This window comes from Panthera tigris, chromosome A1, assembly GCF_018350195.1.
Source record: "Panthera tigris isolate Pti1 chromosome A1, P.tigris_Pti1_mat1.1, whole genome shotgun sequence".
NCBI classification, from domain to species: Eukaryota; Metazoa; Chordata; class Mammalia; order Carnivora; family Felidae; genus Panthera; species Panthera tigris.
Genome location: NC_056660.1, coordinates 4,701,033 through 4,727,983, shown reverse-complemented (window position 1 = coordinate 4,727,983; position 26,951 = coordinate 4,701,033). Strand labels below are relative to the sequence as shown.

Below are 26,951 nucleotides of genomic sequence, written 5' to 3'. Positions count from 1 at the left end.
CAGTCATGCATTGGGGCAATCAAAGGCTCACCTGATTTTTTTTTTTTAAGTTTACTTATTTATGTTGAGAGAGACAGAGATAGCGTGAGTGGGTGAGGGACAGAGAGAGAGGGAGAGAGAGAGGATCCCAAGCAGGCTCCTTGCTGACAGCACAGAGCCCGTGGTGGGGCTTGAACTCATGAAACCGTGAGATCACGACCTGAGCCAAAGCCAAGAGTTAGAAGCTCAACCTGAGCCACCCAGGTACCCCTCACCTGATTTTTTTTTTAAGTGAGCTCTATGCCCAGTGTGGGGCTTGAACTTACCGCAAGATCAAGAGTAGAATGCTGAGCTAGCCAGGTGCCCCAAAGGGTTCACCTAATTCATTTCCTATCTCTCTGGGATCACTCTCCCATGTTGCCTGATTTCTAATGTTTGAAAACTGTTGTTTTATATATTCAAGTTTTTTGATTTTTTGTTGTTTTAGGTGAGATGGTAAATCTGGCTGTTAATACTCCTTTTTTTTTCAGAATCAGGAATCTTTTAATTTTTCATATCAGACTTTCTTCTGCTTAGATATTTAGGGAAAATGAATCCAAAGCCACTCTCTTGTTGTGAAGTTTCCTAGGCTGAATAGTTGGCCTGTAACAGTACTAAGTGGTTCATTTGCCAAGCCCGAAAGAGAGTGTAGTGGAATATATTCAACAGCGAGCAGTTTTTAAACATAAAAAAATATGCATGGCCTTATGGGTAAGCACCAAAATGCAAACTAAACTCGCAGGAAGATGGCATTTCGCATTCCCCAGATTGGCAGACAGTTTGAAAGCTGGGTAATACCGAGTGTTGAAGACGAAGCAGAACACTGAACTTTCATTAACTGCTGGTGGCAGTAAGAAAAAGGTACAACCACAGTGAGAAAGGACTTCGCAGTATGTAGAGCCTTAGTCTAGATTCTGTAGGAAAGGGAGTGTGGGGCAAAGCCCTGCTCACATGTTACTGGGGAGCACGGTCCCGGGAGCAGAAAGGAAGGAGGAGGAAGGGGAAGTGAAGGCAGTTGCATCTGAATGGCCTCTGAGTTGTTCTAGAATGGGTAGGGGAGTGAACTGCCCTGCTGGTTCCCTCCTCCAGCCCTCCATGGATCCCAGCTTCCCCGGTGGGAGCTGACTCCCCTGTACTTTCAGGTTGCATCTGGCCCAGCCAACAGCTGGAAAGGGAGAGTCCACGGCCAGCGTCATGGCGCTTCGTCTGAGTCTGAGGCCGGGAGGAAGTTAGATGCTAGCAGTGGAGGCGGAAACTGCACAAAGTTGTCTCTGCCGGTAGCTGAGCAAAACTCGCCAAGTTGATTGCTGGAGGGACGGGCAGGGCACAGTGTGTGGTCCTGGAGACGGGTGAGGCTGAGAGGATCCGAAGCGTCCACAGGTCTGCTGGCTGGCACGCCAGCACAGGTGGGCACGCGCCTACCACAGGCAGTGGTGCCCTAGGTACCGATTCCAGAGGGACCAGCGCGCCCCGCGAGCTAAGTGCAGGGATGTTCACGACAGCGTGGGGATTGCTCATAACGGTCACAAGTCGGACTCACCCTGAAAGTCAGTAAACAGTCAAGAGAATAGAGAAATTGTGGTATAGTCATGAAATGGAGTAAGCGTGCAACAGTGAAAATAACCTCCAACTACACACATTAATATGAAAGAATCTCGGAAATGAAATGCACAGAAGGATGTATACGGGTTCTGTTAAATATATTATTTATCATTTATATGTGTATATAAATTATATGTTAATATAATTTATATGTGTATATAAATTTATATGTTAACATATTTTTAGTTTATATATTATTTCGAGACACATCTTTATAATGAAAGCAAGAGCACAGTTAATGATATTTTGGGTGGCATTCACCCCTGGGAATACTAAGGGGATGTTACTGGGGAGAGGCATACGAGAAACTTCTAGGGTCACAGAGATATTTTATTGTTGAACCTGAGCAGACATAAGCAGTCTATCTTTTTTCTTTAAATTTTGCGTATGTATTTTACACATTTTTAACATACGGTGTATTTTGCATACATACACCCACAAGACAGTGAGTTAGGAAATGTGGGTTCTAGTCCCGGGTTGGTCTCTAATAAGCTATGTAACTCTGGGTAAATTGCTTCTCTTGTTTATCAAGCAAATAATTACAAATTTTTTTTAATGTAAATTTATTTATTTTTGAGAGAGAAGGAGAGACACAGACAGAGCATGAGCGGGGGAGGGGCAGAGAGAGAGGGAGACACAGCATCTGAAGCAGGCTCCAGGCCCCCAAGCTGTCAGCACAGAGCCCGACGCAGGGCTCAAACCCACAGACCGTGAGATCATGACCCGAGCCGAAGTCGGACGCTCAACCGACTGAGCCACCCGGGCGCCCCAAACAAATAATTTTTTAAAGCAGTTATGTGCCAGTGTTGTGCTGAATACTAGAATACAATGGTGACCAAAACTGGTTGTGATTCTTGCCTCCATGGGCATATGGTCTTATGGGAGAGTTAGACACTGATCTAATAGAAAATTTCAGCCCTGGTAGTGCCATGAAGGAGGCACTATGTGCCAGAAGGTACAACAGGGAGTCTGATCTTGTCTGGGAGTTGAGAAGCCTTCCCTGAGGAAGTGGCCGGTGTTGGGGCATCTGAGGTATGAGTAGGAGTTCAGCTGGACAAATACGGATGGAAAACAGGAGCCTTGCCCTGGAGGAGAGCGTGCTGGGTGTGTGGAACCCAACGAGGGACCATGTGGTGGGCGACGAGGCTGCACAGCCAGGCCGGCTTTGAGTGTGTGTGCACAGCCCTAGACCCCGTGCGTGTGACGATGACCCCTGCCTTCTCGAAACACATTCTTGCGGGGAGACGGAGCACAAGCCAAGTGTGAAGTCCGCCAACGTGATCAGATCTGTGAAGGAAATAAATGGGGCTGAGATGGAGAGCTGCTTGAGGAGAAGCGACTCCAGATAGCACAGGCCGGGGGCGCCTTTCTGGAACGGGCCATGTAAGCTGAGAGGTAAATCATACAGAGGACCTGCCACGTGGAGCCGTGGGACCGCAGCGGGGGAGGGGCCCTGGAGGAGGATTCTAGGCGAGTGTAAGACACATCCCTGGGCGGGAGAAAGATCTGGCTGTGTTTAAGGAGATCAAAGGCCTTGGACAGTGGTGCCAACGGACAGTGAAGCCGGATGAGACGAGAGAGACAGGCTCAAAGCAGAGTGATCTCTGAGTGGTTTTCTCCGCGTGATCTCGAGCCCTCTCTTCCAGCCAGGAAATGGTGACTTCTTTGGCCACAGGGGGGTCAGGACAGATGGGGTATCGTGCATGCCCGAGAGGGATTCCCAAGCACCCGGACCTGGTTGGAAGTGAGGCGGTGGGGAACGGGGTCAGAGGTTTTGAGAATTACCCCGCCTTTCACGGGGGCGAGACCTACTGAGACAGGGCGCCTTGGGTTTCTTGCTTTCTTTTTAAATTTTGTTTTGTCAAATTCGGTGGCACAGGATGTAAAAGAACAGAGTTCTGTTTTGGAGATGTTAGATTTGCAGTGTCTTTTGGACATCCCCCCAAAGGTGTCAGTAAGCAGCCAGTGAAGATAACGGACCCAGCTTGTGAGAAAGGTGTAGATCGGAGAGAGGACTGTGGGAATAGATGGCGTGTCAGCTTCCTGTGGCCGCTGTAACCGAGTACAAAGCCGGAGTGGCTTTAGGAAACAACAGAAACTCACGATCTCACGGTCCCGGAGCCTGGTAGTCTGAGGTCCAGGTGTTGGCGAGGGCTGTTCTCCTGGGGGATGTGAGGGAGAGGTCTGTTCCAGGCCTGTCTCCTTCGCTTGTCAGTGGCCGTCTTCTGCCTGTGTCTTCATACCATCTCCCTTTTCTTTTTCAATGTTTATCTATTTTGAGAGAGAAGAAGAGTGAGCAAGTTGGGGGAGGGGCAGAGAGCGAGGGAGAGAGAATCCCAAGCAGGCTCCGTGTTCTCAGTGCAGAGCCCCACACGGGGCTCAATGTCATGATCTCGCGAACCATGAGTCAAAATCAACAGTCAGACGCTTAACCGACTTTGCCACCCAGGCACCCTTCTTGTATGCGTCTGTCTCTCTGTCCAATTTCCCCTTTTTAGAAGGACGTACTGGATTAAGGCCCAGCCTAGTGACATCATTTTACCTTCATCATCTGAAAGATTCTGTTTCCAACTGAGGCCACATTCACAGGTGCTGGGGGTTAGAACCCCACATTTTTGTGGGGGGCGCAGTTCAACCTGCAGCAGACAGTAATGCAGCTGTGAGCATGGGCGAACTCACCTAGGGAGAGAGTGTCAAGTGAGAACAGAAGAGGGTCAAGGACCAAGCCTTGAAGAACCACAATTAGGTAATGTCCAGGTAGGGGAGAGGAAACTGCAAAGGCGAGGGAGGGGCGTTGTCAGGGAGGAAAACTAATAGAGCACGGCATCCCAGAATTCAAAGGAAGAGAAGTTTTTTCAAAGACGGGTGGTCACATCAGCCAGAGTGGCTAAAATGAACAACTCAGGAAACAACAGATGCTGGTGAGGATGTGGAGAAACGGGAACCCTCTTGCACTGTCGGTGGGAATGCAAACTGGGGCAGCCGCTCTGGAAAACAGTGTGGAGGTTCTTCAAAAAATTAAAAATAGACCTACCCTATGACCCAGCAATAGCGCTGCTGGGAATTTACCCAAGGGATACAGGAGTGCTGATTCATAAGGGCGCATGTACCCCAATGTTTATAGCAGCACTCTCACCAATAGCCACATTATGGAAAGAGCCCAAATGTCCATCAACTGGTGAATGGATAAAGAAGATGTGGTTTGTATATACAACGGAATACTACTTGGCAATGAGAAAGAATGAAATCTGGCCATTTGCAGCAACGTGGATGGAACTGGAGGGTATTATGTTGAGTGAAATAAGTCAGTTAGAAAAAGACAGATATCATATGTTTTCACTCATATGTGGATCTTGAGAAACTTAAGAGAAGACCATGGAGGAGGGAAGGGGAGGGGTGAACAGAGAATATCTCTTCATTTCTTCTTGTTGATTCCCCTGTGCACTCAGGCCTGGGTGTGTGGGTAGGTCTGGCTCCCTGAGGCCAGTCACTCAGTCTTAAGAAGTGCAGCATTTGCAGAAACTCAAAATCCTGTTTGTCTGGTTCTACATCATTCTGTTTATACCATTCCCCCTCCCCGCCCCCCACCCCGTGTGTGTGTGTGTGTGTGTGTGTGTGTGTGTGTGTGTGTGTGTAGGTGTACATATGTAGATAAGGAGGGGGAATACCTGTGTCAAATAACTCAGGGAAAAGGTTGGATGAATTCATTTTTGTGTTTCAGTAACAGACATCTCAAACTAAGCATCGCTTCTCGGACACCAGTGACAATTTCATTACTGGGCCTTGAGATAATGGCAAGTTTACAGGAGAAGGTTTGGTAAATTAGACTTTAAAAAAGATTGACAGCTCAAATGATGAATGGGACACACACAGAAAAGACAGTGTTGTGTGTGTCTTTTGAAAAACCTGCATTAATAGGCTGCAGTGCTAAATATCGACTAATGTCGTCTTGAGAGACGTGAAGGGACTTTGATGATAACAAGTAGCTTTTGAGAAAACCTAGAATTAAGAAAAATAATAGAGTTAAGATTAGAATCTTCATTATATAATCAGCTCTTTCTTTATGTGCTGTATTGGTAGTATCCTAACACAGATTTAATTGCATATAATGCATTTCAAAAAGCTTTGGATTAAAGCAAAAAATAAATTATTAATAATAAGGACATAGAACGTCTGTGGGGTTTGTTTTTTACAAATGGAAAATATTTGCAAAACAATTTATTTTCCACTGTACATCAGCCTTTATTCACTATATTAATGATATCTTAAGATAGCTTGTTTTTGGTTCTATTTTTAATTTATAAATATAATGCAATGTTAGAGACATTTTAAAATAATGAAAACACAGTACAAATCTGTGTACACAGTAACCATAAGAAGAATGGATAGAGTAGAAACCCCTTCCATTTACACTCTCCTGTCTGGCCATTCTCTCCAGAAAGTGTTTTGTACATTTACTGCATATATACATATACACACAATCTGTATTACTATTGTTTTTTTTTAGAGATAGAAATTTACTCTGGTTCCCTTTCACAGTTTCTGGTGAGCAGTCTGGAATTCTGGTCTACCTCTTAAGGTCATTCAAGGACCTAGGTTCCTCCCAGGTGCACTATGGCATTGTCCCCTCCAGGGCACGGCCTCTCCGTCCTTAAAGGATTGCTGCTTTTTACTTTTTCTGTTTTTTTTTTGTTTTTTTTTTTAATTTTTTTTTTAAGTACACGCTGTGCCAAGCTTGGGGCTTGGAATCATGACCCTGAGATCAAGAGTTGGGTGCTCTACCAACTGAGCCAGCCAGGCACCCCGGTAAAGGATTGTTTTTTAAAATCTCCAAAGTATCACGAACCGCTATTTGTAAATTACAAAAAGAAGGAACAACTATTATAAAAATGAAATAAAAAACATAAAATATCCCTGTGCTGTCAACTACATAATTAGGAGCGAAATCGTGACTCCTGAAACTGACAGGCTCTATGTGCATTTTGAATGGATGCCATTTGTATCCGTGCTCAAAGTTTTTAATGCGGCCCATGTGCTTACTTCTTCCTTACCGAACTGATTTTATCTAGGTTGGATTGATATTTGTATATTTGAGATTCACGATATGGAAGCCTGTGCTACGGATCATTTACTTTCAGCCTATCTAGTTCTCCAGGTTTTGGTTTTCTTAACTCGTTGGCCATCCATTCTCCCCTTTGGGGAAAGAAGAGGAACAGTCAGTGAAGAAGGGACTTTCCCCATCATGAATATGTTTCTTCAGGCATCTTCCTGGAACTGGTTGTAGGCAATGTAGACAGACATTCCCCGGGAAGACTCTGGAATGGGTCAGAACACTGCATCAGTTAATTCTGTTCTAAGATTATTCCCTTACACAAGGCTGAAAATTCACTCTCCATACGATTTATCATCCCAAGTGATGTTCAGTCACATTATCCAACGTAAATTACCAGAGCTTCGACAGTGAGCTAAAGCCAATGGTAAAACGAAAATGAGCACACAGAAAACAAAATGTTCCCGCCTAGAGTCCTCCAAATCAGACTATAAATCCCTTCTCACCATCAGATTCCCAGCAAAAGCTTAGCTCTTCTCCTGACTTTGCTTCTCTATTATTATTATAACCTAGGTGAGAATAAATCAAAGGAAGGAATTGATAGGCATTTGAAAATGCACCGCATTCCCTTTTATATTAGTACCTTTTACTAACATATAAATTATCTTTGCCAACTTGCTTTCCACTTCAGTAGGTCTAAGAGTTTCTCAAAGTAAATAATATATTGAGGGTCCTGATTTTAAAACAGCTCTGCTTTTTCTCTCCCTCTGCCCCTCCCCCGCTCATTCTTTCTCCACCCCCCTACCCCACCCTCTTTCAAAACAAACAAACAAAAGACAACTCTGCTTTTTCTGCCTCGACAGGGGAGGAGTTAAATGCTAGATGACATTGGCATTTAATTGTAAAGAAATCCTGTTCTTTGGCAACCTGTGTATAGTGCTCATATTTTAACATTGTTTTAAATGTTTGCATTTTGATAAAGTTGAATAAATCTGGGTGGATATATGAAACCCTGTTCTTAAAAGATACTGTGTGTGTGTTTAGTGGCAATAATCAAAGATCACCTTGGATGGATTGGAGAATTGCCTCGTCTCTTAGATCATGGAATTAACTCACGAATAGGGTGCTACCTGGGGGCTTAGCAGGGGAGGTCCAGGGGCAGGAGTTCAGATTTAAGTATGAAAGATAAAGGACAGTTAACCCTTGAACAACATGGGGGTTAGGGGTGCCAACCCCACACATGCTTTAAAATCTGTGTATAAATGTTGACGCCCCCCAAATTTAACTACTAATAGTGAGAACTGCCAGAGATCACTTTTTAATTGCAAAATACAATTTACTGGAGACGTGAACTGCTCACTGGAAAATGATTAGCATCACAGGGGTTTTAAGTAGCTACTTTGAGCTCACTGCAATTCCAGCAAGGGGGCTACAGTATGCACTGTAGTTAATTGTGTGCAGTTATGATCTAATATTGCATCTTTGCATTTGTTTATATTTTTCTTGACTGGGAACAGGACCACGTGCAGTCTGCGTGTGTGCGCGTCTTGATAAATTTTAACTTTGTGATAGATTCATGCATATTTAATGGCAGTAAATGATAAAATAGACTATCTACATATACTTTATGCATTTATGACATACCTGACCTTTTCTTAATTTTCAATATTTCTAGACTGAACGGTTTGTCTGTGAGTTTTTTCAGATTGTCGCAGATCTTCAAAAAATTTTCCGATACATTTATTGAAAAAATCTGCATGTAAGTGGACCCATGTGGTTCAAACCTATGTTGATCAAGGGTCAACTGTATATGCAGATATAAAATAATATTTTTGTGGATGCTTGGGGAATATGGTCTCATGGGTGAAAAGGTGCTTTCTTGTCTGGTGAAGGAATGAATTCATGTGTTTTGACCCCTCTTGGTGTAGGGATGAGGGGAAAATGGGAAAGATTGTAGCTCATGAAACTGTCATTCAGATAATCGCTATGAAGAAGACGTGATAAATGTCATGTAAAAGGGTCTGAGGACACACAAAATTTAAAAGGGCGTTTCTCAGGGGCACCCGGGTGGCCCAGTTGGTTGAGCATTTGACTCTTGATTTCTGCTTAGGTCATGATCTCATGGTTCAGGAGTTTGAGCTCTTGGCAGGGCTGAGAGCAGGGAGCCTGCTCGGGATTCTCTCTCTGCTCCTCCCCACTGCTCATGCTTTCATTCTCTCAAAATAAATAAATAAACTTAAAAATAAAAAGGCATTTCCCAAGGAATGCCCATCATATTCTTTCAGATTTGTCAACAAACCCTAAGATGAGGCGCAAGAAAGCAGCCGAGGCATTTTTGTCAATGGAGGAGTAGATTCCTTTCTGTGCACACAGCAGCATAACTGACATTTTTTCCCCTCCTTAATAAAGACTTTCACTCCCTTGCCCTTCAGAATTGACCTTCTAAAATACAGTACACCATTTCTTGCATAATCATCACCTGTTCCACTCCACAATTGCCACGCTTACGACTCTCACTTCTGGATAGAAGGTCTTCAGACCTGTTGAGCTGGAAGCAGCCGTAGGTTCCTGCCACATTCCTTTGGTATTTGGGGTGAACCACAGAGAAAATACAGCCGTCTTGTAACCATCCACGATTTTACGATTAAGTGAGAGGTTAATAATGGACATAGTATTCATAGAGGGTAAGTTTAAATATTAGCATCCATTAGGAGTTATTGCCTTGTATAAAAATTTTCTTATTCCGAGGGTATCTATGGGCCATCACCCCGAGTCTAGGAGATCTACTAACTCATTAGCAGGTAAATACACAGCCGGCACAGCATCCTTGAGCATTGCACCACAACAGTCTTCCGTGTATTGAGAATGTGATCCAAAAAAAAAAATCTGTAAATAGTGTTAGTGAGCAACAGTTTGAGACAGATACATGAGAAAATCGTTCCCATGGTGTTCTCGTTGTGAGTTCTGTGATACATGAAGGAACCTTCGGAAGGAAGGCCAGAGTGGAGCCCAGCCACAGAGGGGAGTTGGGGCACAACGTGGTGCAGAAGGACTGGCAGAGCCGGACCAGGCAGGTCTGTGTAGTAACTACTGCTACTCCTACTGCTAGTACTCAGGGCAGCCCTGCTTTATTGAGCACTTACTATGCCGTGGCGCCAATCTGAGCACTCAACGTGCACCAGTATTGAATCGTGACGATAATCCTGTGATGATGGACAGTCACGATCCCAGGTTAGAGCTGCGGGACTGAGTGTCAGGGAGGCCTCCAGCTCAGACAGTGGGCTTGAGACAGGTGGGGGCAGGACAGCACCAGACACGTGCCCCCAGCCCCGCCCACTTACTCATCTTGAGTTACAGGCTCCTAGTGACAGCGCAGAGGGAAGCCATGTGGACGGTGGCTGGGAAAGGATGCACTCGCCTGCGACACACGTGAAGCGGCCTGTTAAAAGGATGATGTGCGAAGTCACCGCCGCTCTTACTGTTCCATCATTTTGGACCAGCCTCTCCTTGCGTCCCTGGCCCCGTCCTTCCGTACCCTTACTTGTCCCCAGCCCACCCTGCCTCGCAGATCCCGTGGAAATGCCAGCCCCTTCACAGAGCCTTCCGGGCTCCCCTCGGCCCAGAGAACCCGTCCTGCCCTGGCCCCCAGCCGTGCCCCCAAGAGGCTCACTTCCTACCTTCCAGTCCTTCTGGCGGCAGCTGGCCCGACTGGAAAGCATCTCAGGGCCGGTGCCCGGCCACCCAAGTGTCCCCCGAAGCTCTGAGCACAGTACCTGTGCAGTGCTGAGCTGAATTCTGTTGAGGAGCCTCTGGGAAGGGTTAGGACCCGCCAGGCGACCCTCTCAGGTCTGCCCGGGGGCAGGTGGGGCTGGCCTGCTGGGACGGAGCCCACTCTGCGTGTGGCATCATATCTGTGGTCAGTAGCTGGGGCCGTGGGTTCGAAACCCTGCTCCTCCAATGACTGTGCAATCTGGGGAAGTTACGGAGGCTCGCGTTTGTCTCCATTATCTTTTTTTTATGAAAAAAAATTTTTTTTGTTTATTTTTGAGAGAGACAGAGACAGAACGCGAGTGGGTTGGGGCAGAGAGAGAGGGAGACACAGAATCTGAAACAGGCTCCAGGCTCCGAGCCGTCAGCACGGAGCCTGACGCGGGGCTTGAACTCACGGACCACGAGATCATGACCTGAGCTGAAGTTGGACGCTCAACCAACTGAGCTCCCCTCCCACCGGCGCCCCTGTCTCCATTTTCAAGTAGGAGTAGTGTACTATTACCCCAAGTGTCATCATGAGGATAGAATGAAACTTCATATGTGCTTGACGCACAGTAAGGCTTAATAAACCTCATTTATTGTCGTTACTGTCTGTGCACAAGCCACCCCAGAAGGTGCACATTTTGCTTGTATGTCAGGCCATGAAGCTTAACTGGGAAGGTCCTGGGGAGAATGGTGGCAGCACAAGGGCTGCTGGGGGGGCCTGTGCTGCCAAGTAGGGTGGGCGATTACAGGTGGGGTCACACTCGGGGAGCTGCGGTACAGGCCGTGTGTTCCCGACTCTTAAATCAAGGTTAAGATGGGTAGGTTCAAGGAGAGACCAGTGCTCCCGGCTTCTTTCCTTTTCAGTTTCCCAGTCCGCTGAAGGCGAGAAAGTTTGGCCCTGTGCTCTCTCCCCACCCCTTCCCCATCCTTCCCTCTCCCCGCCCCTTCCCTGGCTGCCCCCTCCCCTTCCCCCCCCCACAGAGCTCCCTCCTCACCTCTTCCTCATGCCTCCTCCCCTCTCCCTCTCTGGGTGCTCCCTCCCCATTCCTTCCTCATGCTCCCTCCCTACCTCTTCCTTGTGCTCCTTCCTCCTCCCCTTCCCTCGGTGCTCCCTTCCCTCTCCTTGCACAACCCAGAGGACTAGTTTTATCAGCCTGTCTGTGAAGAAGACTTCTGCCTCCAACCGATAGAGTGACTTAGAGGCTCCAGGAACCCAGTTGGCTGAGGAGGCACGAGGTGGCAGAAATACTGTGATGGGCCCAAGCGGGTGGAGGCTACTCGAGAAACAGAGCGCAGTGGTCATATGACGTCTGGGAGCACAGGGACCATAACAGGCAGCTAGGACATGCCCCCAAGTGAGCACGCAGAGCGGAACGCGCCCGGGCTTTGTCTTTGCTGCAGGTCCCTGGACCCTTCCAGGCCCTGCCGGAGGAGGAGGTGGGGGAGGGCCGGCTGAGTCAGCTTGCTCCACCCCCCAGACTCTGCTTCTGGTTCCCTCAGGAGCTCACAAATGCAGTGCTGTGTATCACGACCCTACCCACTACCGACAAGGAGGCAAGAGCTCCCTGCCGGTCCCTTTCTTCTCTGCGCCCTCGCAGGCCCTGCGGGGCCACCTTCTTCCCCGCTGCCCCTGGTCCCTGTCCTCTGCCTCTGCCTGTTCTACTTCCGGCCTGAATCAGACCCACTCTTCCTCACCGTGGCCGACGTAATGTCCCCTCTGCCAGGTGCCTGGATGCTTTGCCCTGCACCTGCCTGCCTTCTCAAGGGACAGCACCCTGGCTTTTCCCGTGGAAATTCCCTGAGCCTGGGAGGCAGTCTCCACCTTGACCTCCTCTTGCCTTTTTCCCTGTTTCCATCCTGCTGTGATGTGTCTGGACCCTCCAGCTGGCTGACCGCCGTGACACGTTGACTCTGGCTTCTTCCCCTGGACCTGACCCATCAGCTATGCTCCTTCCCTGCAAGGCCGTGCTCCGCAGGCGGGGAGGCCAGCTTTCGCCTGAGGCTGGAGGCTGGGCCCGCACTTTGGGGTTTCTGCCCCCTACTTCAATCAGCACCCAGAAGTGGGCGTGACTCCTGAGCGCCTGGTTCTAGGAATTTTCCTTCTCCCCATTCCCAAGGCAATGCCACCTTGGCGATGCTGCTTAGTCACCACATTCCACAGTTGGTCTGGGCCCCAGTACAGTCCTGGGAGGCAACTTGGCCTTCCAGCCCCACCCCTGGGGACCACGGTGACCAGGGCCTCAGAGCCTGAGAGTGTTGCCGCTGATGAGGATGGAGCCCTGAGCCACAGGAGAGTTCTGGAACCCTACCACTGCTCTCGATGCTCGGGCTGGGCAGCACACCCAGTGGCACCAGGACCCTTAGATTGGCCAACAAGGGACTGACCCTGGCTTGTTTTCTTCTCCACGTGTGGCTGAAAACACCGGGCTCTAACTTTACTGGGGGAGCGGAATCCCAGGCTCTGACGTTGCGCCTGGCAGAGGACGTACTGAGACCGTGGCCGCCGCCTCTGGCCAAGACCTGTGTATCCGGGCACGTGGTGGTCCTGATCTTAGAGGCAAGAGGCGGCCAGTGATGCCGCCTGCAGACCCTTCCGGCAAAAGCAGGTCTGGACAGGCCCCGGAGAGGTCACGAGGGATGAACTGGCCAGGGCTTGTGAAGCCCTGACGTTCTCTTGAACTAACAGACCCAGAACTCACAGACCGGGTAACATCCTCGGGCTTCTCTGCCTTTTCTTCATACACTTGTCATGGCGGCCGTCCTGTCCACCTCCTCCTACCCCTGTGACTGTGAGACTCAGGGCCAGGACCTAGTCTTGCATACCGTTGTATCTATAAATCAAACTCGGTGCCAGACTCAGAGAGGGTAGAGGCGTTGGGTGTCCTGCAGGGATTGCCTGTGGCCCCTGCCTCTGACCGTGGGGCCCGGCAGGAATGCGAGGGACTCGGTCACTGGAAAACCACTGCCAAGAAGCCAAGCGGGTAAGTGGTTGATGATGCCAGGTCAGGGCAGATTTCAGACCTGCCCGGGAGTCTTGCTGCCTCCACCCTGCATCTCAGCCAGACCCTCCGTCACGGACACAGGGATTCTGTGAACCACCCCAGAGCGGGCAACTGTGCTGCACTTTCAGACCAAAACACTTTTAGACTCCGGGGGCTGGGAGGGGGGTGCAGGGCAGCTTGTGGACAAAACTCTCATCCGTCTTGCCCAAGCTTGCTCCGTCGGCCTCGGATGCCCCCTGCCGGTCAGTATCTGGCCAAGCCGCTGGCCCCCTAATAGCTTGAGGGCGCCTTCCGGTGTAAACAGGATGGGCACAAAGATTTTACCTACTGGGTCTGAGCGGCGAGAGAGACACCCTTACGGGAAATACTAACTGACAGGCTGCCCACTTGGACTTCACGTTAGGACCCTTCAAGTTGGCCGAGATGATCGAGGTCATGACCCTCCAATTTCAGTGGCTCCCGTGGTCCCTCTTTCTCTGCCAGGATGAGCTCCTGGCGTCTGTGCCCCCCCGTCTCTCATTACTGGCTCCACAACTGGGGTGTGTGGTAGGGGCTCTCGTCTTCCAGAGGAGTCATTGCCGTGGCTGCTGAGCAACCGCGGGCACCGTACCCATCGTCTGTTCCCATCGTTACGCCACGTAATGAGCCACTCCGAAGCCTAGTGGCTCATGACACCGAGCATTCGTGTAGTTCGTGGGTTTACAGATTGGGGATGTACCTGGGCTTGACGGGGCCCCCTCACCTAGCTGGCACCCAGCTGGGGTGATGGAGCTACTCAGCCGGGGGTCTCCCGTCACGCGGCAGGCTCGCCCGGACATGTTCTTCGTGTGGTGGCAGAGGGGAACCGCGAGCAGGTCCAAATGGGGCTTCCCAAGCCTCTGCTGTGTCCCGTTTGTGAATGCCCCACCGGGCACCGCCCACACGTCTGAGCCCAGAGCCAGCGTGGGAGGATGGCACAAGGTCACGTGGGAAACGTCGGCACACCCGGAGGAACTTCCCCCGATCCACCTGCTCGGTGGGCTGAGCCTGGGTTTTCCGAGCAGCACTCAGAGCACTTAGTACTCCCTCCCCGTGCACGCTGCGCCTACCCTGGGCTCTCCCCTCAGCGCCCCACTGCCCACTCGTCGAGTGGGACTCTCGCTTTTCTTTGAGTTCCCGGGGTTTCATAGCATCCCCTTCCTTCTACCCGGCCTTCCCCCTCTGACCCCTTCACGCCGACCGTTGCTCAAGTTGTGCCTCCAGCTGTCTCTCGGCCTCTCAGCTCCAGGCTGTGGAGGACCCAGGCAGCCACACCGCCCCCTGCCCCTTCCCCAGCACCTGGGGCAAGATTTGGGGACAGTGCCCTGGGTTCTACCTGTGGCGAGGATGAGGACAAGGTATCGACAATCAAGGGGGCGCCTGGGGGGCTCAGTCAGTTAAGTGTCCTACTCTCGATTTTGGCTCAGGTCATGATCTCACAGTTCATGAGTTCGAGCCCATGTCTCACTCTGCACTGACAGTGTGGAGCCTACTTGGGATTTTCTTTCTCCCTCCCTCTCTCTGCCCCTGCCCCGCTCACATGCTCACTCGCTCTCTCAAAATAAATAAATACACTTAAAAAAAAGAAACACAAAAATATTAAAAAAAAAAAAAAAAGATATCTAGGGGCGCCCGGGTGGCTCAGTCGGTTAAGCATTCACCTTCAGCTCAGGTCATGATCTTGCGGTTCGTGAGTTCGAGTCCCGCATCGGGCTCTGTGCTGACAGCTCAGAGGCCGGAGCCTGTTTCAGATTCTGTGTCTCCCTCTCTCTGCCTCTCCCCCACTCATGATCTGTCTCTCTCTCTCAAAAAATAAACGAGCATTTAAAAAATTCCTTAAAAATAATAAAAAAAGATATTAAGTCCTGCTCATCCTAAAAATTACATTTTCCTTGACCTTGTGAGTCCTTCAAAGTCCCATTTCTCTTTAACTTCCCTTTTTCAAAAAAAGAAAAGAAAAAAAAGCTTTGAAAGAGTAAGCCACACCTGTGCTTCCATTCCTTACCACCCACCTGTTCCCTGATTGCCTACAAATTTTTGAGTTTTTCTCCACTTTTTTTTTTTTTTTTTTGCCCTAAAAAGTACTCTCTTGAAGGTCAGCAGAGTTGGAATATCGCATGTGTTTGTAATGTAACTCTTGCAAAACCCTAACAAGACAGGTCTGCATGGCCGTGTCACAAGTGACGAAATCAAAGCTCAGCCTGATTCAGTAATTTACGAAGTTACCCAGGACAGGTTATGGAACACAGGCCCGTCTGACTGCAGAGTCTAAGCTTGTAGTCATTATCCTAACCCCAAACACAGGGCCGGGGTGTGTCCAAGTAGGAATCCTCCTAACCCGGGCTGTGCAAAGGGTTGTGCATTAGTTTGCTAGGGCTGTTGAAAAAAGGACCCCAAACTGAGGGCCTAACCAACAGACACTGAGCGTTTCACAGTTCTGGAGGCTGGGAGGCCGAACTGAGGTGTTGGGAGGGCTGTGCTCCCTCTGAAGCCTCCAGGGGAAGATCTGTTCCAGGCTTCTCTCTCCTGGCTTCCGGCGTCGTGGCTCCAGTCTTCACGTGGCATTTTCTGTGTGTGCGTGTCTGTGTCCAGATTCCCCTTTTAATGAGGACATTGGTCAGAGTGGGCGAAGGCCCACCCTGATGACCTCGTCTAAACTAATTATATCTGGGGGTGTCTGGGTGGCTCAGTTGGTGAAGCGCCGACTTCCGCTTGGGTCTTACGGTCTGTGAGTTCAAACCCCGCGTCAGGCTCCGTGCTGACAGCTCGGAGCCTGGAGCCTGCTTGGGACTCTGCGTCTCCCTCTCTCTCTCTGCCCCTCCCCCACTCACACTCTGTCTCTGTCTCTCTCTCAAAAATAAGTAAACATTAAAAGATTTTTTTTAAGCTAATTATATCCGTATCAACCCTCTTTCCAAATAAAGTCACATTCTGAGATACTGAGGACTTCAACGTATGGATTTTTTTTTTAACGTTTTTTTTTTTTGTTTTGTTTTGTTTTGTTTTTTGAGACAGAGAGAGACAGAGCATGAACGGGGGAGGGGCAGAGAGAGAGGGAGACACAGAATCGGAAGCAGGCTCCAGGCTCTGAGCCATCAGCCCAGAGCCCGACGCGGGGCTCGAACTCTTGGGCTGCGAGATCGTGACCTGAGCTGAAGTCGGACGCTTAACCGACTGAGCCACCCAGGCGCCCCTTCAACGTATGGATTTGAGGGCAGGGGATACCATTCAAACCATGAGCAGATAGCATGATGTCACCGCGGAGCCCCTCCCCAGATGTCCGGAAGGAGAATTTACATTTTAACAAGATGCCCAGGTGATTCCAATGCACATTAAGGTGTGAGAAGCACTTGTCTATAGCACTTTCTGGAAAGAAGTGTGGCAGCATGAAACAGGATTCTTAGGATGATCCTAATTCTTGAATTTCACTTAGGATAGAAATAATTTTAAACACGGACAAAGACAATGTATACGAAGATGTTTATTCCGGGTGATTCCGTAGAAATAGAACATTTTTACACGGTAAGCACGACTTTCTACCATTTTTAGCTGGACAATTGTTCTATTTCAGGTGATATATGGGTTAAAGATGCTGTTGTGGGAAACATTTTCTGAAACGGAAACTGACTTAGAGCCAAACTTCTGGAAAAACACCTATTTGTAAACTCAGGGGTTATAGCAAAACGACCATGGAACTAGAGGGCTGACTTAACTATGGAATGATAATTTTGTTTCGTGTGATGAAAGCATTATGCTTATGTGAGAAAATGTCCCCTTTTAAAGAGGATATTGAATGATCGAGGGGTGAAGTACCATGAAGACTGGGATTTGCTGTTTAAAAACCCAGCAAAATGAAAATTCATGGCATGAGCGGAGTGAAATGATGGCTGTTGAATCTAGGCAATGGATTCACAGAGGTCTTTTCAGCTCCATTTTTGAGGCTACTTGACAATTTTTACTAAAAAAATAAAGTTTAAAAATACAATCATGTAAAGTATAAAGAAATAATTTTCTCTCAGATGTTCTTTTGGCTGCCGTGTCTTCTCAGTTATTTTATAGTCAAACCGTGTTAAACAGTCGATTCACCTGTTTCCTCCGTTTCTTAGTTTGTAACAAAGTCGGGCACGTCTTCTGCCCACGTTGGTCGTTGTTACTTACTGGGCTCCTTTGAAGGGAGAGATTGCTTGGGGCGCCCGGCTGGTTCCCTTGGTGACGCGTCCTCATGATCTGGCCTTTGGGACTTTGAGCCCCGCATCTCTGTGCTGACAGCTCGGAGCCTGGAACCCGCTTCGGATCTGGTGTCTCCCTCTCTCTCTCTGCCCCTCCCCCTCTCACACTCTGTCTGTGTCTCTGTCTCTCTCAAAAATAAATAAACATTAAAGAGAGAAAAAGATTGCTTGGTTTAGCGTGGGACGGAGGAAAGGAATTGCCCTAATTGCTGACATTGTAATCCACACACACTGTGTCAGCCTCATGGCATCCTCCCTTTCTGGTTGCTTTTGTGGCACTTTCTAGATCTTGATGGTAATAGCAGTAATTTCTCAACAGAGCAAGGCCTGTCATTTCCTTTTTTTTTTAATATATATTTTTTTAATGTTTATTTTATTTTTGAGAGAGAGAAAGACAGAGCATGAGCAGGGGAGGGGCAGAGAGAGAGAGAGAGAGAGAGAGAGAGAGAGAGAGAATCTGAAGCAGGCTCCAGGCTCCGAGCTGTCAGCACAGAGCCCTCTGTGTGGCTTGAACTCGTGGACCGTGAGATCATGACCTGAGCCGAAGCTGGACGCTTAACTGACTGAGCCACCCAGGCGCCCCCAAGGCCTGTCATTTCTAAATGACCTGGATACTTTCTTCACTACTTAGTGAGACTTCACCATAACCCCGAAGCAAGTTTCGTGTTCCCGAACCCCCCTGAGTGCTGGCCTCACGCTTCCTGTGTGGACATGAAGTGAATGTTGCTCTGTTTTCTGCTGTGACCTGCACCCCAGCCCTACCGTGATGTGGACGGCACGGGCAGTGTGTGTCGGGGGGTGGTAGCCACGGTGACAAGTGTCCGGGTTCCGAGCCCCACAGTAAAATGGCAGGAACCCCCATCCAAGCCCCTCCGTCCCCTGGCAGGATTCGGGACGCTCTGTGCCTTTTCCTCAGATGTTCTTACGGTCCGTCAGCCCTTGGTCTCGGTGTGTGGCTTTGTCCTTCTGCCCTGCTTCTGGGCCATTCCTCCTGGTTGGGCAGGCAGGCTGAGACCAGCGTGACCGTTCTGTCACACGGTGGCGCTCCTCTTATGACGTGGTCACTCTGATGGGCAGCGGCGGCCCCGCCTGTAGCCGGGATGGCCATTTCCCAGCAGAGTTGTACCCTCAGCGGTGTCCAAAGGGCAATTCTTCCCATCTCTGACAGCACCCTGGCCGTTGCACTAATGTTATTTCGCTGACTTCCAACTTCCTTGAGGTCTCGCCGAAAGCACTTGGAGCATCCTTCCTCAGCAGCTGGGGGGGAAAGTGATACAAACTGCACCCATAACATTGGCTTAAAATTGCCTCTCTGTGCCCACAACCCAGCAAGGTCATTGGGCTGCACTTGACATTCCTGACTCTACCCAGGCGGGCTCCGCGCCCCAGGGACCCGCGCAGAGCCCCAGAGCCTGAGCACCCTGCATCCGGTCCCCTCCTCCCTTGCCGTCACCCTCACGAGCTATTGTGTCTCTAGCGTTTTCTCTCCCAGAAGTTTTATTGTGTCCTCGTTTAGAGACAAGCCCCACAGGACGCTCCAGGATGTGTGGTATGGCACACAGTTCCAGCAATAGGGTGACAGTTCTGTCCCCGCCTGGCCTGCCCCCCCCCCCCATGGGATTAAAGACACGATAAATCACATGGGTGCAGAGACGGCGGGCCTCCGTCGTTCCCACCCAGGCCCACTGCCAGCATTCAATCAACGCGTGTTGGGTTGGTGAATAAAAGAGTGAATAGGTAGCTGCCCATCCAGATGGTATGATGAGCATAAATTAGCATGATCCTAAGTAGGAAGGGGCAGGCAGCTTCCACGAAGGGTGCTTCTGGAAGGCAAGGGCTGGTGATGGGCTCCGGAAGGATGGGATGAGGCTGTAGGGACTGGGGAGCAGAAGTTCTCCACACGTGGGGGACCAAGTGGGGGGCCAGTGGAGGGAGCTAATAAATGTCTGCAAAGGAGCAAGGATTCCCGAGAAGCTGCCCAGTTTTTCGCCACAGAGAGCAAATCCCCAAGATGGCAACGTGCATTTGCATGTGCTTACAATGTGCCAGGCAGTGCTCCAAGCCCTTTGTGGATATTAATTCACTTAGTCCTCACTCCATTCTCTGCCGTTAGCCTGGCAGAGAAATGAAATCACTGCCCCGGGTCACGCAGCAAGAAACCGCGGTCTGGGATTTGACCCTATGCAGTCTGGCTTCAGAGCCTGTGCACTTAACCAGAGATCAGTGAATTTGAAACCCAGGGCTCATCGTTACGGAATAACACAGCCAGAACCGTGGGGTTGCGGTGTGATCCAGATATGTTAGGTAGAATGCATCATTTTCTCAGTGCTCTTAAAATCTGCTATCAAGGGTGTGTAAATGTATACGCATGCATTTACGCGTGTGTGTGTGTGTGCACACACAATTTATTTTTTCTCAATATATTTTTTTCAGATCAAATCGAGAACTGACATTCTAATTTAACTTCCAATGATCTCTCACACGTCTGCGCACTAACAGCACATCTTTTCCTTCCTTTCCAGGACTTGTCCTTAAGAGTCGCCAGTGCTCCGAACCTGGTAAGAATGGCCTCCAGACCTCCATCCCCTCCCCCACCCCACTGTCTCTTCTGTTTCTTCTGGAGCCTCAGACTGACGGCTTCACGTTTTTCTTGACTTTCAACATATACCCCCCCCCCCCACCCTGCCCTGCCGTCAGGCCCTTTGGGTGACGTCTTCCTTTTTGAAGTTAAGGCCTCCTCTTACTATAATTCTGGGTCATAAACGAACTTTGTTAATGTTCAGTACTGCTACCAACTATTCTGCTGTTTTGGCCAATCCACTGGTGGGCGAACTTGGGGATGATTTTATTTTGTAAACGAATGCAAATTAGTCACCTCGCCCCAATGGAAAATCAAACATGAGGCTGTTACATTCTTGAGATGTTTTGTTGTGATAAAAACCTGGGAGTGTTCTGGGGCCTTTTGCTTTTTATTGGATGGATATAACTTTAGGGTTTAACACATTTTAGTATGCATATACATGTATATGACGTATTTATGTCTTCTTATAAATTAAGTTATATTAATAATCACTTCATGGTTGTGAGGCCAAAGTATCTTTTCTGATGGATAGATAGAAGTGTTGCGAAAGATCATGTTTGTCTCAGCATTATTTATAGACGTGATTTCCACATTGGGGCTAAAGACAGACAAGTAAAGAGTCTAAGGAAGTCCATTTAAGTATTGAATGAAACATCTTTGTATTCCTTATTCTCCAACTAAAGTGGGTAACGGCGTATGGGAAGCTTTGACTGAGTTAGCAATGAGAAATTTAGAAAATCTAATCTGAGATTACATGTCAGAAACTCAGAGGTGTCTATTCATTAGAAGCCATTGATGACAAGAAGGTGCAGGTTCCTTGCTAGGTGATCGGATGGCTTTGTTGAAGTTCACTGATTTCGTGTGAACCATCAACCTTACCTGATGTCGCCATTCATTTGCCATTTACCGTTGACCTGAAGTGAAAAATATTTTGCTTCCTTGATGCATTTTTTTTCAATTTTTAACTATTTGTATTTGTTTGTGGACAAATTACGTGATGGCATTTGGGTTCCAAATTTTGGTATGCTGGGTAAGTGGATTATCATAGTCCGTTATATCTTACTTCAGAATCATTTGGTGAAAAGAAATTATGATAAACTCTTAAAAATTTACTCAGCCTGTTTTTAATATTTAGTATGAAGGAGAGTGGTGAAACATCCCTGACTGGGTGGATTTCAGTGGGCATATTATTATAATTTGGGTGATACTCAGGGAAAGTGAATGTGTTTCTAAAGAAGAAGGAGCCCCAAGTTTATATGATTTTTATCAACGAAAGCAAAAAACACTATGCATTTTTATAACATACTATAGAATAACTACCAACTTAATAGCAGTAGAATTAGTTCCAATTTCTATATGTTTTTTGTTCTGTTTTGCTTTTTGGTAAACTTAGGATGAAAAAAAATCTCCAGCAATAATTTTTGTGTATTTTAAAACATTTTTTTTATGTCGCACACTAAACGATTATCTAACTTACAGTGTGTGTGTGTGTGTGTGTGTGTGTGTGTGTGTGTGTTCTCTTTTTTTTTCCTCTTGTGCATCCTTCCCAATTAGAATAAATATCATTAATGAAAACGCTTCTCTGAAGTCAGATTTTATATAAAAACACAACTCCAGAGGGGAAACTATCAAAGTATTCACAAAAATTATAATGCTTGTAAATAATTGTTGGAATCCTAGGCAACAGTGGGAATCCAAAGGGAAAGAGACATTCTGGATACAAGAAAAGCTTCTATTAAATAGATGTTTTATTTTCTCAAAGGAGGTCACATGAGCAATGATGGCTGTAGATTTCAGTGTTGCCCTTCTGTTTCTTCTTGTCCTCTCTGGAGCCAGTGAAGACGGGGGAGGTTGGGATCCCCACCAGTTTCTCCCTGGAGTTCTTTGGAGAGCCTGTGGCCAGCTGCAGCATTTTGTGCTCTTCCAGAATTCAGACAGTTAGCTTTATTGCAGCTTAGCCTCTCACTGTGTGATGCTGTGGCTTGGGCTGCTTCCTTGGGAAGCCCGCCACGGAGTGTGGAGACCCACCAACAGCCAGACCTTGACCTCCTTAGCTTTGCCCTTCACGGCGGAAACCCCCAGGCCATGGGCATGGTGTCTTAAGAGATTTGGGCCTCATTAAGAGCTATACTTTGGGGTTTAACGTTTTGCAGTTTTACTTGGTTCCTTGTTTTACGTTGTTCCATTTCAACTTGAACATTTGATTGTATAGTTAAAATGCTTGAGCTTTTAAGTTATTTGTAACTGATACTGTTCCAGAATTTGGAAAAAGCAAAAATAGAGTGTTGTGTATTGTCACTGAGTTCCAAGATATAGTCATTCTCATGTACTGGTAAAGTATACGTGACCTTCTGAAAACTTGCTTTGTAACCTTAATCAAATATTTATTAACATTTAAAATATATTCATATATATTTTTTTAACGTTTATTTACTTTTGAGACAGAGAGAGACAGAGCATGAACGGGGGAGGGTCAGAGAGAGGGAGACACAGAATCTGAAACAGTCTCCAGGCTCTGAGCTATCAGCACAGAACCCGACGCGGGGCTTGAACTCACAGACCACAAGATCATGACCTGAGCCAAAGTCGGCTGCTTAACCGACTGAGCCACCCAGGCGCCCCTATATTCATATTTTTAACAACAGGTTTATAGTCATTTGAGATGGAAACCATTGACCAATAACTGCCTATATTTATTCTTGGCATAAAAATGACACTTTTATGCCAAATGAAATTTACCATTCAGTGGCAATCAGTTTTTAACATTAAAACTGAAATTATTGAGAACCACTTCAAATTTAAGTACCAAAAATAAAATGAAATTGTTTGAACTCTGGAGTCCAGCAAGCTCAGTTGCCCACAGAGGCCACTAGAGGGAGCTGTTGAATCTTAAATTAAATATATTCGAATTTCAACAAACCTTTGGGCGAACTATCCAGATAAACTGGTCCGCAAAATGTAATGCAGTGTGATAAGTGGTAGCGTGGTTTTTATTCCTATTAGCACAAAAGTTATGCATATAATTAAATTATATGTGGGAATTTATATGCAGTTAAATTCAATGGATACTTTGAGCGCATGTCATTTACAAGGCACTTTCTTCTAAAAGGGATTATAAAGATAAGTAATGCAAATGGTTCGCAAGCATGTGTGTGTATCTGTGCACGTACAGTTGCGTTACAAAGTAGAACATAAAATGTAAGAACCATAAGAAACAAAGTACCGTGGGGTTTCACAAGAGAGAGGCTGCATGGCAGGAGGCAGGATGGAGAAGGTGGCCTTTAAGGATGCACATGGGGGAGGGGCGCCCGGGTGGCCCAGTGGGTTGAGCATCCGACTTCTGCTCAGGTCATGATCTCACGGGCTCTGTGCTGACGGCTCAGAGCCTGGAGCCTGCTACGGATTCTGTGTCTCCCTCTCTTTCCCCGCCCTCCCCAGCTTGCCCTCTCTCTCGATAGTAAATAAATAAACTTAGGAAATTATTATTTTTAAAAAGGATGCACATGGGAGGACTCCCGGAGTGTGAGGAGATGGGGCCGTACGCTTAAGTACAGAGCACGGCGTAAGTTACGGAATTTTGGGGAACCCCGAAGGGTCCCATTCGCTGGAGGCACAGGTTGCGTAAAGGTGACTAAAGGAATACCAAGCAGAAAAGGCAGGTCAGGCTGCACTGTGGTCCCACATAAATGCTGGGGGGCTTATTTGTACCTAATTGCTCTGCATGTGAAAGTGTGGCCAAAGGAACCTGTAGCTGCCACTTATAGAGGTGAGAGTGGGAGGCACATCCCCTGCTATCTATGCTTTCCCCTATTAACTGTGGTGGTTCGGGGCCTTGAAACCGTAGAATATCCTAGCAGCATTTAGGTCCGTGGAGCTAGATTTAATAAAATGCTATCGTGCTCACTGGTGATTAGGCATTATTCACCAAATCTCTTTTGAGTACATACTAGGCATAAATTCTTAGAAAATCTTAATATTTCTTAATTACAGTATCCTGAACCTGCTAAAGCATTTGTAAGTTTTTCAAAAGTAGGTGCAAGTGATCTCTTTTTTTAAAAAAGGTTAATAGATGTTTTCATTATATTTATTAAGACAGAAATGACTACTTTTTTTTAGAAGATTTTTTTTTTTTAAATTTTAGAGAGAGAACATGAGTGGGGGAGAGGGGTAGAGGGAGAGAGAGAGAATCTTAAGCAGGCTCCACGCTTAGTGTGGAGCCCAATGTGGGGGCTCAATCCCACGACCCTGGGATTGTGACCTGAGCCGAAATCAAGAGTCAGACGCTCAACTGACTGAGCCACCCAGGCGTCCCTGAAGTGACTACTTTTTAGAGTACTTGCAGTAACTTTAAAAACCCAAAATGAGAAAATTTTTTTAGAGCTAAAACAAAACAGAAACTACAGGAAGTGGGGTGAATTTCATTCTGAAATTTTCTGGCCACCAGCGCAAGGTAGACAAGACTGTGGTCCACCTTGTTTTCATTTGGCGAATCCATCTGCTGAATCAGGAGTTTTCCTGGTATTAAACTCTAGCAAAAAATTATAAGGTAGGCTCTTACATTAAAAGAACATTGAATAACGTGCTGAACAGTAACTTCAATCGTTTCTGAAAAACACAGAGGTTGTTCGGTCACACTTGGATCTTCTATAAAGGTAGACGTTAAGACATGGCTTAAGTAAATCATTTCTCTGGAAGGTAGAGATACCATGATCCTGATGGCTTACTTTTTGATCATCTAATTTAGAGAGAAAATTCGGGAATAATGAGTGATGTCTCATAGTACGAGCGGTGGAGTAGTTCCACCCCTACCTGCAAAGATGTCCACGTCCTAATCCCCGGAACCTAAACATATTCCTTTATATGGCAAAGAGGCATTAGGGGGGCTCATCGGCTGATGCCCAGACTAGAGAATGATCCTGGATTATCTGGTGGACCCAGTGAAATCACAAGGGTCCTTAAAAGTGGGGAGAGGGGAGGCAGAAGAGCGGGTGTGGGGAGTTCTGTGTGCGGACTGGATCTGACATTGCTGGTTTTGAAGGCGGAGGAGGGGCCAGCGGCCCAGGAACATGGGCTACATCCAGGGGCTGCTAAAGGCAATGAAAAAGATTCTCCAGGAAAGAACGCAGCCCTGCTGAGCCCTTCATTTAGCCAGGGTAAGACCCCTGTTGGGCGTTTCACCTACAGAGCTGTAGGTGACAAATCTCATTTCAAGTTTGTGATAGTTTGGCACAGCAGCAATAGGAAACCTACACACAGATCCTCTGTAATATCGCAGTCAGTTCATGATAAAATCTCCTGGTTACCTGTCATGAAGGCATTTCACGTCGGTGCATGTGAGCTGGGAGCTTCAGTTACCAGAATTGAGGGGATGAAAATCACGAATGTGTGGGAGAAGCTTGTGAATCATGTATTATGCAAGTTTATGAATCACAACAACCCATTTCAAAACACACTGGTAGAGGGGTGGTCAAGGGAGAGGGATCAGATACACCTTGGACTAGACTCCAGTCATGTATCTATAACTTGCTAACCGATTGTTGCCCTAAGATTCTTCAAACTATAGGACTTTGGATGAAAGCTGAAGTCTGGAGGTTCCCAGACCTTGGGAGGTACTTAAGTATTTATTGGATGGATGGATGGATGGATAGATGGATGGATGAGGAGGATGAAGGGGTAAAGGTGAATCAGGCTGCTGGCTAAAGAAGGAGGACCACTTCATTGTCCTGAGTTGTCGCCATGACAAGACCAGCCACATGCATGAATAGGGGGTCCTAGCTGGAAAGTGTTAGCAACCCAGTGCCCCTGAGGCCCATGCCACTAGAGATCTTCTGGTGACTGCACAGCAGCTGTTGTGTTATCGTTAGATACTGAATGCTATGTGCACTACACAATAAGGTCTTTTTAAACATTTTTCATGTTTTTATAAATATTTGGTAATGAAAAGGAATATTGATGTGCATGTGTATTAGGATGCATAATAATAAAGTGAACCTCTGGCCCCCCCCATCACCATACATCTTACGAAATAGAACATTATAGGGGCGCCTGGGTGGCTCAGTCGGTTGGGCGTCCGACTTCAGCTCAGGTCACGATCTTGCGGTCCTCGAGTTCGAGCCCCGCGTCGGGCTCTGGGCTGATGGCTCAGAGCCTGGAGCTTGCTTCTGATTCTGTGTCTCCCTCTCTCTCTGCCCCTCCCCCGTTCATGCTGTGTCTCTATCTCAAAAATAAATAAACGTTAAGAAAAAATTAAAAAAAAAAAAGAAATAGAACGTTATAGGGGCGCCTGGGGGACTCAGTGGTTAAGCATCCAACTTGGGCTCAGGCCATCATCTCATGGCTTGCGAGTTCGAGCCCCACGTCGGGCTCTGCGCTGACAGTGTGGAACCTGGAGCCTGCTTTTGATTCTGTGTCTCGCTCTCTCTCTGCCCCTCCCTCACTCATGCTCTGTCTCTCTGTCTCTCAAAAATAAACATTAAAGAAGAAAAGAAATAGAACATTATAAATATCTGGAGTTCCCTGCATGTTAGTCCAGGATTGTGCACGCTGTTTTCTCTCAAAAGGTAGTCAGAATTCTGAATTTTGGTTTTTTAAAAATTTTATTCATTTCTTATTTTTTTTAATTCTAGCATAATTAACGTACAGTGTTATATTACTGTACACATAACGCACAACATAGCGATTCAACAATTCTGTAC

At 47.4% G+C, this 26,951-nt stretch overlaps 1 long non-coding RNA gene across 1 annotated transcript in view; it reads left to right on the top strand.

Annotated features, from left to right (window-relative positions):
* Positions 1-26,951, top strand: part of LOC122237970 — a 58,841-nt gene that overhangs the window by 23,677 nt on the left and 8,213 nt on the right. The window contains exon 2 of the long non-coding RNA XR_006216823.1: positions 20,198-20,233. This is a non-coding gene — a long non-coding RNA (uncharacterized LOC122237970). The remainder of the gene's footprint in view (positions 1-20,197; positions 20,234-26,951) is intronic.